The sequence below is a fragment of the Arachis ipaensis genome, chromosome B10 (assembly GCF_059453495.1).
Source record: "Arachis ipaensis isolate K30076 ecotype BB chromosome B10, ASM5945349v1, whole genome shotgun sequence".
NCBI lineage: Eukaryota > Viridiplantae > Streptophyta > Magnoliopsida > Fabales > Fabaceae > Arachis > Arachis ipaensis.
In genome coordinates this window covers 148,257,813-148,271,272 of record NC_142435.1, presented here as the reverse complement: position 1 = coordinate 148,271,272, position 13,460 = coordinate 148,257,813, and positions in this window count along the sequence as shown.

Below are 13,460 nucleotides of genomic sequence, written 5' to 3'. Positions count from 1 at the left end.
TGAATACTTTAAATATGCAATTACTTAGTATATATTTTTATAGTTTCTAATTGTTACATTTTTATTTCTGTGAAGACAATAAATACAAATTAAATTTATATTTATTTTTTAAAAATTATACGTTATCAAATAATATTTCAAATCTTAGTTAATGTTAAATTACAATAAAAATACTATAAAATTATTATAACATGCAATATATATTTAATATTATGCAATTTAGTGTTTATAAAATTCAAATTTATATGAGATTGAAGATTTTTCACATATTTAAATTAATAAAATTTAGTTTATTTCTTTCTATACTATTTTTAAAATATTTGTCTTTGTATAATATTTTTAATAATTAATCATATTATTAAATCATTCTTCCACCTTAGTCCATAATAACAATAAAGAAGTTTCACGACCTATAAATTCAACCCAATAGAATACATAAATTTAATTACAATTTTAACCTTTATTATCTTATCTTATTTTATCTTTACTCTTATCTTTCTTAAATAATGCTCTATATATATTTAGTTTTACTTTCATAATTCAGTCAATCAATAATCAATAAAAATTTTTATTTTTTTTTATTCTTTCACAATTTTATTATATATTATGAATATATTAGAAAACAGTCATCAATAATCAACTATTTAATACATATCTTCATCTCATAATTTTTTATTATATTACTGTGAATAAATTTGATAGTTCGTATATTATTTTATTATTTTACTATGATATATTTTATTATTTTAGTCTGCTAAAATATTTAATTTGATGTTTGATTTTTAATATACATAAAATATTCTTCTTTAAAAAAAAAGATAAGTCACTTTATTTTGATAAATATCATTATTTTTTTTATAAATTTATAAGAATATATAATGTAAAAAATCATGTAAGAAGTGATATTATAAAAAATCTTCTGTTATAAGGTTGCGTTTGAAAGAGAGATTGAGATATAGAGACAGAGAGATAAAGACTAGGTAGCGTTTGTTTTGAGGTATTGGGATGAAGACTATGTTAGGTACCAGACAAATGACACAGCAAAATATAGAGATGAAAAATTAGAAATTTGTATAAAATATGGAAACAATTGAATAACTTTCTTTGAGAATTACAACTTCTCTCTATCACAAGGAGACTACAATAACACTCTCTCTTGACAAAAGGAGAACACACTTCTCTCTACAAATATAGGAGAAAACTACTCAAAGAAATATTATGTTATTCTATTTGGATGACTTGATTGAAATGAATTAAAGAAAAACTCAATTTATAGGTGAGTCTCTTCAATATGAACCATCCGTCAATTAGAGGTATATAATTCTTCTCTTTTTCAACCACTAAAATTCTAAGGTTATAAACTAAGATTGTTTATTACCTCTCATTTTATTTAGTTATTATTTATTTATATATTTTCTAAAATTAGCTTTACTAATTTTACAATCTCCCACTTAAAGCTAATTTTTGATAAATTTTCAAAATTTATGTTGCTCATGTATTCCATAGGCCGTATGAGGATCTACACCATTCAAACTTTTCTGTGTTGATTGGTTTTGTCATGGCATCTGCTAGGTTATCTTTACTGTGAATCTTCTGCATATCAACACTTCCTTCTTCTACTACTTCCCGAACAAAGTGATATTGTACTCCAATGTGTTTTGTTCTTGAATAAAAGGCAGGATTCCTTGCAATGTGCAAGGCACTCTGACTGTCACAATACACAGAAATCTTCTGTTGTTTGTGCCCGAGTTCTTCTATCAACCTTTGGATCCAAATAGCTTCCTTGCATGCTTGTGTAGCTGCCATATATTCAGCTTCTGTAGTAGATAAAGCTACAACAGTCTGTAATTTAGATAGCCAGCTCACAGCTCCTCCTGCAAGTGTAAATACATATCCTGTAGTAGATTTTCGTTTATCAAGATCACCTGCAAAATCTGAGTCGACATATCCATTGACAATGAATTCCGATCCTCCAAAACATAATGCAACATTCGAGGTCCCTTTGATGTATCTCAAGATCCTCTTAACAACATTCCAATGCTCTTTACCCGGATCTGCCATAAATCGACTTACCACCGCAACTGCTTGAGCAATATCTGGCCTTTACAGATCATGGCATACATAAGGCTTCCCACCGCTGATGCATACGGTACTCGAGACATTTCCATCCTCTCTGCTTCACTACTAGGGCACATACTTGAGGATAATTTGAAATTCATAGGAAGTGGGGTTGAAATTGGCTTACATTCTTGCATATTGAAGCGTTGCAAGATTTTCTTCAAATAATTCTTTTGCGATAGCCAAATCTTCCTATCTTTTTTGTCTCGATGAATTTGCATCCCTAAAATCTTGTTTGCTGGTCCCAAGTCTTTCATATCAAACTCCCTAGCCAACTGTGCCTTCAATTCTTGGATTTGATCTTTGTTGGGACCTACCACCAACATGTCATCCACATACAACAGTAGAATGATGAAATCATTATCACCAGACCTCTTGTAATAAGTACAATGATATGAACTAAGTCTGTTGTATCCAAGGCTAATAATGAAAGAATCAAATCTCTTGTACCAACACCTTGGCGCCTGCTTTAGACCGTACAGAGATTTAGTTAACCTGCAAACCAAGTTTTCTTTTCTTTGTTCTTCAAAACCTTCTGGTTGGAGCATATATATCTCTTCTTCAAGTTCTCCATGAAGAAAAGCAGTCTTTACATCTAATTGCTCTAGATGTAAATCAAATGCAGCACACATAGCCAAAACTACTCTAATAGTAGTTAGTCTCACCACTGGAGAAAATATTTCATTGAAGTCAATACCTTCTTTCTGAACATATCCCTTGACAACCAATCTTGCACGGTATCATTCCACCTGATCATTACTATCTCGTTTGATCTTGTAAACCCATTTGTTACCAATGGCTTTCCAACCTGCTGGAAGTTCAACAAGTTTCCAGGTATGGTTCCTATGTAATGCCTCAATTTCTTCTTGCATTGCTGTCATCCACATAGAAGCGTCTGGATTGCGCATAGCCTCCATAAAAGTTGTTGGCTCTCCATCTTCTGTCAAAAGACAATATGCATCATGGTTTATCAAAACATAATTTGAGTGCCATGATGGTGTTCTTCTTTGTCGAGTGGATCGACGAACTTCTATGTCATTAGCCTATGCTTCTTGTTCTTCGTGCTGTGGTTCTGCTTCACAAAGATCACTTTCTCTGCATTTTTCATCTATTTGAACAGTGGTTATCTCTTTAATAGTGCTGTCATTTTCTTGTTCTTTTTGCAATTCATCTTCTGCAAATATCACATCTCTACTGACAACTACCTTGCGGGCAGTGGGATCCCACAGGCGATACCCCTTAACTCCGTCAGTATAACCCAAGAATATACATTTTCTAGACTTTGGATCTAGCTTTGTTCTTTTCTGGGAATTGTACATCACGTACACAGGACAACCAAATATATGTAAAGAAGAATAATTAGGTGGCTTACCTTGCCACATCTCCATTGGTGTCTTTAACCCAATTGCAGTTGATGGTGACCGATTTATCACATAACAGGCGGTTTTAACAGCTTCTGCCCAAAAAGACTTAGCTAAACCTGCAGTTTGCAACATAGCTCGTGCTCTTTCTAGGAGAGTCCTATTCATTCGCTTTGCTACACCATTTTGCTGAGGCGTATATGCAACTGTGAATTGTCGTTGAATACCTGCTTGCTTGCAAAATGTTAGAAAATCACCATCAACATATTCTCCTCCATTATCTGTCCTTAAACACCTGATCTTCTTTCCAGATTCAAGTTCTAACTTTGCTTTGAACTCTTTGAACATCGCAAACACGTCTGACTTTTTCTTGATCGGGTACACCCATAGCCTCCTAGAGTAATCATCAATAAATGATACAAGATATTTTGCTCCTCCTAGGGACATCTCTGGCGATTTCTACACATCAGAATGAATCAACTCCAATATGTGCTTGCTCCGAGCAGTTGATCTACCAAACGTCAATCTATGTTGTTTGCTTGTAATGCAGTGCTTACAAAACGGTAAGTTTACCGATTTGAGCCCGGGAATGAGATTACGTTCTACAAGAATCTTCAAGCCTCGTTCTGACATGTGGCCTAGTTTGCAATGCCATATCATCGTCATTTCTTCTTGGCTTGTTGAAGCAACTGATGCCTCTGCCTTTTGCAAAGTATCTCCCATAAGCATGTATAGATTTGCTGCAATCTTTTCTGCTTTTATTACCACAAGAGCTCCTTTAACAACTTTTAAGATCCCACCTTCAATATGGGTCTTACAACCAAGTTCATCCAATTGCCCAATCGACAACAAATTCTTCTTCAAGCCTTTCACGTGTCTTACCCCTTGAAGTGAACGAATAGAACCATCAAACATTTTTATTTTGACAATACTCATTCCAACAATTTCTAAGGCATGATCGTTTCCCATAAACACAGATCCTTCCAAGACAGGTTCATATGTACAAAACCAATCACGATGAGGAGTCATGTACCATGTTGCTCCTGAATCAACAATCCAAACATCAGTGAGCTGTTTACTGCCTTTAGAACCAATTGTTGCTTCGCCATACAGGATTTCTCCATCATCAGAGGTACTTGCAACACATCCTTGAGAACTTGATCCTTCTGGAACCTTCTCTATACTCTTCTTATTCCAACAATCTTTCTTGAAGTGCCCTCTCTTACCACAATTGTAGCATTTGACCTGCTTCTTACTTTGTGACTTTGGTCTACTTTGACTCCCACTGAAACCACGCTCCATTGATCTCCCTCTTGTCATCAACAAAGCCTCTGCTTGTTTTGAGCTTTCTAATCTATCTTCCTTATTCTTGTGCCTAGATTCTTCTTCAAGAACCGCAGCAGCCATGTCATCAAAAGAAAGATAATCAGTCAAAACATTACTAGTTAAGTTAATGATAAGCTGATCATATGAATCTGGTAGACTTTGAAGTAAGAGCTCTGCACGTTCGTTTTCCGCTATGGTATATTCCAACGATGAGAGTTGGGAAAATAGCGTATTTAGATTGTTGATGTGATCCGTTGCCGATGTGGATTCACTCATTCGAAGAGTATAAAGTCTTCTCTTCAAGAATATCTTGTTGTGAAGTGACTTGACTTCATATAATTTGGTGAGAGCATTCAAATTTCCTTTGTTGTCTTTTTCTCTGCTACACTTGATAAAACTGAATCAACTAGTGCCAAGTGTAAGTTTGCAACAGCATTGTTGTCCATCTCCTTCCATTTTTCATCTGTAATTCCAGTGGGTCTACCTTCAATTGCTGTCACGCAATTGTCTTTTCTCATAATGGATTTTATCTTCAATTTCCATATGGAAAAATTACTCCCACTGAATTTCGGAATTTCATACTTTGCTGCCATTTTTTTTAGACGGTAACTCGCAGCGGAAAAAAAATATATTAATCAGCAACCTTTGGCTCTGATACCACTGTTAGGTACCAGACAAATGACACAGCAAAATATAGAGATGAAAAATTATAAATTTGTATAAAATATGGAAACAATTGAATAACTTTCTTTGAGAATTACAACTTCTCTTTATCACAAGGAGACTACAATAACACTCTCTCTTGACAAAAGGAGAACATACTTCTCTCTACAAATATAGGAGAAAACTACTCAAAGAAATATTATGTTATTCTATTTGGATGACTTGATTGAAATGAATTAAAGAAAAACTCAATTTATAGGTGAGTCTCTTCAATATGAACCATCCGTCAATTAGAGGTATATAATTCTTCTCTTTTTCAACCACTAAAATTCTAAGGTTATAAACTAAGATTGTTTATTACCTCTCATTTTATTTAGTTATTATTTATTTATATATTTTCTAAAATTAGCTTTACTAATTTTACAGACTAGGGTACTGAAATTTAAATCATTTTGTTGGTATAGAGACTGGTACTAAAATTTCAGTTTCTGTCTCCAAAATTTCAGTATTTCAATATTTTCAAAAAATAGGGACACAGGGGACTGAACTTTTTAGAGGTAAAGATTGAAACTTTAATAACATTTTATACCTAAAATACCTACATTTTAATTAATTAATTCCAACTTTATCCTTTATACAAATTAAATTAAAGTTTCATTCTTATTTCAATTTCTGTCTCATACTTTACACCAAGCACAGTACTGAGATTTATTTCAATCTCTGTTCCTCAGTTTCTCTCTCTTAATCTCAATCTTTCAGTTGTTGTCTCTCTTTCAAACACTACTTAAGAGACCAAGACTGAATTAAGTATCTGTATTATGTTTAGTGTAAAGTGTAATGTACTGAGTTATGTCTTATTATCCTGTTTAGTTCAAGATAAATATAGAGATAAAATAAAAATATTTATTAAAAATACTCTTAGTTATTAAAAAAATATTGTTAAAATTTCAGTCTCCGTCTCCAGGAATTTCAGTTATTTGTGTGTTCTCATTTTCTGAAAGTATTAAAGGAAATAAAATTTTGTATCCTAAAATTAAAATTTTAATTTTAATTTCTGACTACCAAACACAATATTGAATTGTAATATCTTAGTCTCACTTCTAGCCTCGGCAAACAAATACTAAGAGCACATTTTAAGGACAATGGATCCTCTCAATTTTTTTTAACAATTTAGGGGGTAAAGTGTGATATTTTATCATTAATTTTATAAGTGGACCAAGAATAAATATGAGAGAGAGTAATGAAAGATTAGAAATCACACTTTACACTCTCAATTTTTTTTAGCAATTGAGAGGATTCATTCCCCGTTTTAAGAAGACAATAATAATTTTTTTAAAAATTTTTTATACATTTAATACATTGAAAATATCAAAATATTTATCTTTTCAATAATTTTCAATAAAACATTTTTTGATAATCTTAAATGTGTTTTTAAGATGCATATTAATAAAATTCTAAAAAATATAATAATATTATTATTTTTTAAATTTATTTAATATGTACTTTTAAGACATATTATAAAATTATTATTAACAAAAGATTTTAATTTTTTTTAAACAAATATAAAATAAACATATTAAAATTTAAACTTTTTATATTTTTAATAAAAAAATTTAATTTATAATATTAATATGTATTTTTAGGATATGTGTAAATAAATTCTTATTTTTCTTTTAATAGCATTACTTGATTTACTCAAACATAAAATCCTATGAGTTACTATTATTTATGAATTTATGATTTAAAAGGACTTTACAAATACTTTTGAACTTATTAATGCAGCTAGGAAGATTTGTGCCGGTCATAGACCGTCATCCACATGTCCGCAGAGTTTTAATTACTTTTGACTTGGAACCCAAAAAAAGACAGTGGCTTAATTACTGGCATTAATATTTTAAAGAATTTCAAGCCAACATGAAAACGCCACTCAGGGTTCTAATTAATTTCCACATCTTATTTGAGGACCAATGCTTCAAAAGCGAGCTGAGGCAGATGGAAAAAAAAAAAAAGGTCAATGCGGATTAAATCAGAAATTAGATATGGCTAAAATTTTAATTCGATTTGTATTAAAATTATTAAATTAAATTTAATATTCATAATTTTTAAGTTATACAAATGATTGAGTTTTATATATATCTGTAAAATATATAAATAGTTTAAAAAATTTATTATTAAAAATATTAATAAATTTTATTTTTTTATTTATTTAAATATATTTATTTTTAAAATATTATTAAATATATTTTTTTAAATAATAAAACATAAAAAATATCTATTTATTTATTTATTTATTTGTGCGAATTTACAAATATGTAAATACCTATATAAAATCTACAATTTAATTCTATTAGTGTGTAAATAATATCCAATACATAAACATCCCTAATATATATATAAAACTAACGTTGCGTGAATAATGCTTTTCAATAAAGATTAAAGATTTTTTTGAATATGAAAAAGCTTAACAAAAATAAAATTATTACGTACACAATTTACCAATGTTTCAAAAGCCACGTGAGCACTAAAAAAAATTTAGTGATAATAATTTAATGGTAATGTATATATAGTCAAATCCAAAATGAATAAAATTTAATTAAGTGATTTGATTCCATTCATACCTATTCGATTTTATAGAGGTTGGATACAGCGATAAAAGTGTGATTTTACTTATTTAAATAAGTAACTGATTTTTAAGATATCTCTTATTCATCTAGAAGAGAGATCTCAATAATTGCTTTAACAAAAGAAAATGGTCATCCACCATCAAAGGTGGAACTACTCTAAAAAGTGGTTATCTATTCTACTATAAATACACTGATACTCTCACGTATATTCAGAATCCAATCTACTAAAAACCTGCAAAAAATTTTTGCTAACTTAAATATCGGAGTCCCTTGCATGTACAACCCCCCACCTATTCACAAACAACTCGAACGGATTCATTCTCATTGGAAAAGACATCGGACAAACCACTCAAAGGTGTTTGGACCTCAGGTTCAATCCCAAAAGCAACCAGTTTCAGGTAACTCTCGAAACATTAGCATCATTGCCGAGGGCCTAGAAGTCTACACCCAACCATAGCAGACAATCATCCCGAAGATGGACATATGACATCCGAATCTAAACCGGAATATCATAATGCCGACCGTGCACTCATGATACTTCCACGACAAGATAGAACAAGTGGCCCTAATGGGGAAGGAATGTCAGGAAACCCTCAACCCAGGAGAATCAATTCAGAGATACATCCACCAGAAAACGAGAAGCACCCGCACCCAACAGAAATCATGGGACTCGTACATGGGCATCATGTCCGATTAGAACAACTCGAGCAGGAGATAGAGCGACAAAAAGAAGTTAAAAAAGACTTACAAAGAGAAGTGCGATGACAAATAGAACTAGAAGAAAAGCTTCTGAAATTAGAAGCTGGCCTTTTAAATCGGAGTAACCATGTAGGTCAGGAGGAAAGCCCATTTGGAGGAGAATATCCATTCATAGAAGATATCATGTGGGTTAGGGTTCCCAGAAACTTTAAAAGCCCTGACATGAATCTCCACGATGGAACGACTAACTCAAAACACCACCTAGGTAATTTCAAAAGTCAGATGTACTTGGCCGATGCGTTCGATGCAACTCGTTGCAAAGCCTTTCTGACAACATTAACCAAAGCGGTGATGAAGTAGTTTGATAGTTTACCACCTATGTCAGCGACCTGCTTTGATGATCTTGCAAGAAAATTTCTCACTCGATTTTCAATGCAGAAGGACAAAGTCAAGCACGCTCTAAGTTTCCTAGGGGTCAAACAGGAGGTCGAAAAAACTCTCTAAACTTATATAGAAAGATTCAACAAAACTTGATTGAAAATTCAAAATTTGCCTACAGCAGTAATAATGGGACTAGTCAATGATCTCAAATAAGGGTTATTTTCTCAATTCATATCAAAGCGACATTCGACATCCCTATACTAAGTACAAGAACGAGTGAAAAAGTACATTAACATGGAAGAGAATGCTCGATTAAGAGAATCTGCTCCCAGACAAAACCCTTCTAATTAGGCTCGAGATAGATAGAAAGAAGCAAAGAAAAAGGATAAGTATAGCTCAGACAAGCTTCGAAGGTACTATAGTTACACCCCCTCTACAAGTTTCTCTTGTCGACATATATAGGGAGATCTGCCATACCAAAAAACTTCTTCCCTCTCGTCCTATCAAAGACAAGAAAGGAAAAAGTCAAGCAGAATACTGTGAATATCACAAGCTATATGGACATTCTACCAATGATTGCTACGACTTGAAAAATGTGATAAAAAACTGACCAGAAAAGATCGATTAAAAAGATATCTTGCAAAAAGATCGAATGATCCAGAAAAAAGAAAGAGAGACAAGGAAGACAGGAATCGACGAGATCGGCCACCACGAACCCTAATAAACACATTTACATGATAGCTAGAGGATTTGAAGGAGGCAGAGTAACTAAATCTTCTTGTAAAAGACATTTGAAAGATAACTATCAAGTTGGAGAAGAATTTGAAGTTCTCTACTTGCCCACAATTTCCTTCGCAAAAGAAGATGCTCAAGGGATAACCCCAGGCCATTACGATCCCGTTGTGATCACAATGATACTCGTCAATGTAAATCTTCACAAAATTCTGGTAGTCCAAGAAAGTTCAGCCGACATATTGTTCAAGCCTGTCTTCGACAAACTCGAGTTGAAAGAAAAGGAGCTGAGAGCATACCCCGACACTGTTTTCGGGTTAGGAGACACGTCCATCCGACCTCTCGACTTCATCCAATTACATACTACTTTTGGTATATGTATGAAGTCCAGAACTTTAAGTATAAACTACATTATGGTTGACGTAGCATCAGCCTATAATGCACTGATAAGTTAGACAACTTTAGACTAACTCGCTGCGGTCATTTTCACTCCTCATCTCTGCATGAAATTTATAACTTCAGAGAAAATTGCCACCATAAGAGGAGATCAAAAGTTGGCACGAAAATGCTACAATGAAATCCTGAACTTACGTAGAGCCATTAAGAAAAAAGAAGTCAACACTATTAAGCTTGGTGGTATCCGAGTACAAGAAGAACTAAGGCCACAACCTGGTGAAAAGGCTGAAGAGGTTTAAATTGAAGATCAAGCCAGAAAGACAACAAGCATAAGAACAAACCTGGACAAAGAACTAAAAGCAGATCTCATTAAATTCTTACAAAAAAATTTCGACCTGTTTGTGTGGAAAGCCTCAGACATGCATAGAATACACTCCCGACCTCATGAGTTATAAGCTTGCTGTATATCTGGGCTCAAGACCTGTTCAGCAAAAACGGCGAAAGCTCAGTCCAGAAAGAGCGCTAGTCGTTGAAGAGCAGGTCCAAGCATAATTAGAAGTTGGATTTATAAGAGAAGTGAAGTACCCTTTGTGGCTGACCAATGTCGTGTTTGTGAAAAAAAATAGAACGGTGAATAGAGAATATGTGTTGACTATATCGACCTTATTAAAGCATGTCTTAAAGATCCCTACCCTCTTCCCAGTATTGATGCTTTAGTGGATTCGGCTTCAAGATATAGATATTTGTCTTTCACGGACGCATATTTAGGATATAACCAAATTCCGATGTACATATGCCGGACTAAGAGAAGATCTTTTTCATCACGCTAAAAGCCAATTATTGTTATGTGGTGATTCCTTTTGGGTTGAAAAATACTTGAGCCATATATCAATGACTAATTAACAAGGTATTTTCATCTCACCTTGGAAAACTGATGGAAGTATACGTGGACGACATGTTTGTCAAGGTATTCAACATAATAAAGAAGTATGAGATGAGACTAAATCCCTTAAAGTGTACATTCGCAGTGGACGCCAGAAAGTTCTTAGGCTTCATGCTCATCTAAAGGGATATCGAAACCAATTTGGACAAGTGGAAAGCAATACTTGATATAAAAAGTCTGACTTCCTTCAAAGAAGTCCAGCAATTAAATAGAAGTTTGACAGTCTAATTCAAATTCTTGGAAGGGTCGATCCTAAAATTTCTACCCTTGTTTTTCATACTTAAGACAAGATACCAATGCGAGTGGACTACCGAATATAAGCAAACTTTTTAAAACTTCAAAAACTTCCTGAATCAGCTCTCGATCCTTACCCAACATATTCATATCGTATTCTTCATGTCTTATTTATCTTTATTTTATATTTATTTAATTTGATATTAATTAAGTTAATTTTATTATCCTAATTAGATTATATTTTTGACTCATAAATAGACATTTTTTATTGTATATTCAGAAAATATATAGCACAAAAATACCAAATTTATTCTTGAATTATCAACCTGAATTCAAACATTAACCAAGTTTTCCATAACAAAATTACCCATTTGGCAACCATTATATATATATATATTGAGACATTGAAGGACTATTCTTCAATGATAATTTGGTTCTCCCTTCGCAATTCATGGTAGCCTCCAATAGGTTATGCCTCTATTTCAACGTAGTTTATGGCTCCCTCTCACGTATTCTATTTGCACATAATTCGCTACATTATGTTAATTACTCATCAAAACTCCGTCCCTCCTATGGATTATGTTCAAATGCTTAACTATCATAGTTTATTTTGGAATTTTGCGTATTATGTTTAAATGCGTAATTCATGGAAGCTTCCGATGAATTACATAAAAATGAAAAAAGACTAAAATATAACTTATTCTAAAAGTTACTTAAAATGGTAATTTGGACTTGAATGTGAAGTCTAAACTTTTTTTGTAACAACATTTGACTTGTGCTACGTCAAGGTGTCAAAATCCAAATTTTTCGTGAGGAAGTGAAGGTGGTACCTGCAAGAGACTTCGATATTTAAGTTAGCAAGAACTTTAAACACATTTTTCTTCAATGGTTGTAGTAACATTCTTCTCCTTTAATTTTTTTTTTCTTTCAAGGTATTCTATACCTAAAGGCCTATGGCTATATTCGATCTTCTCGTTTACTTTTCCTATGTTTTTTTGTAGTGTATCCCTTCTTAAATAAATGAATACTTTAAATATGCAATTACTTAGTATATATTTTTATAGTTTCTGATTGTTACATTTTTATTTCTGTGAAGACAATAGATACAAATTAAATTTATATTTATTTTTTAAAAATTATACGATATCAAATAATATTTCAAATCTTAGTTAATGTTAAATTACAATAAAAAAATAATATAAAATTATTATAATATGCAATATATATCTAATATTATGCAATTTAGTGTTTATAAAATTCAAATTTATATCAGACAGAAAAATTTTCACGTATTTAAATTAATAAAATTATGTTTATTTCTTTCTATTCTATTTTTAAAATATTTGTCTTTGTATAATATTTTTAATAATAATCATATTATGGATATAAAAAAAAAGGGAAAATTATTGTAAAGGACCGTTAGGAAGATTTAATTATTAAAAAGGACCTTTAATATTAAAATTATTAAGAAAGACCAAATCTTTTTATAATATTTAAGAAGAAGAACCAAATCTTTTTATAAAGAGACAAATATATCTTTAATAATTTTTTATTTATTTTTTATAATTTTTATATTAACAATTTTTTTTCTAAAATTTTAGTAATTTTTATTATTTATTTATTTATTTATTTATTTACTTTTCTGATCTTTTAGCTTTATTTTTCTCTTTGGGTAAAGATCACAAAAATAAAAAAATAAATAAAAATTATTAATAAATGTAAACCCCGGTTAAATTAGTAGATAATTAGTTAATAAATTATTTTTTAATAAGGAGGATTAGAAATGCGAATATTATATCAAAATAGGGTAGAGCTCATCGAAACGAGAATTTTGACACTAATTTTGAAGAAAACGGTCCAAGAATGGACCGAAAGGACCGAACCGGTTGAACCGGACCCGAACCGGGCTGTCGGTTCAACCGGACCAGCCCTATTAAATGAACCCAGCTTTGTCTTCTCCCTCATTACTGCAGCAACGAAGCT